At 44.0% G+C, this 1,747-nt stretch overlaps 1 pseudogene; it reads right to left on the bottom strand.

The window, feature by feature from the left end:
- Positions 1-321: 321 nt before the first annotated feature.
- LOC108300767 lies at positions 322-1,531 on the bottom strand (annotated as a pseudogene).
- Positions 1,532-1,747: the final 216 nt, after the last annotated feature.

Here is a 1,747-nt window from a genome sequence, read left to right as displayed (position 1 = left end):
CACACAGCACACTAATGTTGGGGTGTAACACACATACTTTTAACCCAAAGCTGCCTTCAGGAGCTAATCAACTAAACGAGATTGCCTTTGCAGTTAGGAAAGCAACTGCTGAGCTTCTGTATGAATGAATAGAACCGTACTCCCTGCATAACAAGAGATTATTTTAGAGACAGTTAATAAAAACCAAACATGCTTTTTATTGTTAAGTCATAAAGAGGTATCAAAAAGCAAAAATTACAGGGTAAGACTTAACAAAACTATGAGCGTCAAAGGAAGTGAAAATGGGACGGCGCAGGGAAATATGAATTAATGAACATGAGGAGGACAAGGATGGGGAGAGCAGTGAGCATGTGCTGAAGATACTAGGGGAGAGGATCTGGTGAAAAATTTGATCTTAGACAAGCACCTAGGTAAAGAAATAATGGGATAAGTTTTCTAAACCCCACTATGTGCTTAAGCGTCATCCTCACCATTGGCGCTGTCTCTGTCATCCTCTTCTTCCTCAGCCTCCTTTTCATTATCCTTGATCAAGTCTAGCTGGTCATCCCCCCGATCTTCATTATCATCATCATCCAGTAGGTCCCCCTCCTCAGCAGAGTCATCTGCACCCTGTCAGACTCCATCTTCACATTAGCCTCATCTTTCTTCACGGAGCTGCTGCTCTGCTCTTCTGATTTATCATTCTTCGTCTCTACTGCTTATTTGCTCTGTTCCTTTCCCATTTTTTCCAGGTTTTCCAGGAGATAATCCACTTTTTGTTTTATCTGGGTCAATTCCTTCTTAATGACCTGAAGGTCAACTCCTTTCAACTTTCCAGACTCAGAAGATCCCCGCTGTCCACTCTTAGAACTGAAGACACTTTTGCCCCTTCACGAGGTGTTTCCTGATACTTGCTGATGTTTCAAAGGCACTAGGCCCGAGCAGCAGGAGGAGGGGAGGACGAGGTACACGTGCTGGGTAACTACACATCCTATCATAATAATCCCACTGAAAGCCATCGTCCAAGTCAAAGGAAGAACTGAGTAGAGGGGGCGGTGAAGGGTATTCTGTTACTGACCCGTACGTCTCTGCTGCAGATCGTTTCATACCTGCTTTTCCTCGGTTCACTTTTGGCTCTGCAGCCAGGTTAATATCTAAAACCTGGCTGCAATCTTCCTGCCATCCTCTCCCACTACAGCACCTGGGACATTTCTCTCACTAACATACTGAATGAAGGCAAAGCCCTGATGAACAGAGCAGCCCACGATTTTGCCATACTTCGAAAAGATTGCCTCCACATCAGATTTCTTGATCACCAGAGTGTTGAGATTCCCCATGAACACACGGGAGTTCATGGAGCGAGGATCTGTCTTGTTGGTAAGATTGCTGGCCATTGTGTTTGATGATAAGGTTTCTGACAAAGCCGAAAACAGGAGCCGGGAGGGAGAAGAGATTGGATTCTGAGTCTCCTCCTACTCCCGGGTTCTAGGTGGAGAAGCCGGACTGCTGCTGGAGGTCGGCAATGCAGCCACAACCGCTCAGTTTTTGTCTCTTCACAAAATGCAGACTTCTCTATTTCTATAAAACTCTGTGAGTATACCTGATGTGCACTGAGAACCCACTAGCCTAAAAATTATTCGATTCAAGCTTTTTTAAAAAAAATGAGAAAAGGCTGTGGCCAATTAACATTTTAACAATTGAAATACAGTGTTGCTCAATATCATCAGGTAAAACACTACTCAGACTCAGATAAATATAGGAAAATTCA

This window comes from Cebus imitator, unplaced genomic scaffold (genome assembly GCF_001604975.1).
Source record: "Cebus imitator isolate Cc_AM_T3 unplaced genomic scaffold, Cebus_imitator-1.0 Scaffold30, whole genome shotgun sequence".
NCBI classification, from domain to species: Eukaryota; Metazoa; Chordata; class Mammalia; order Primates; family Cebidae; genus Cebus; species Cebus imitator.
The sequence above is the reverse complement of the archived record's forward strand: the minus strand, read 5'-3'. Positions and strand labels throughout refer to the sequence as shown.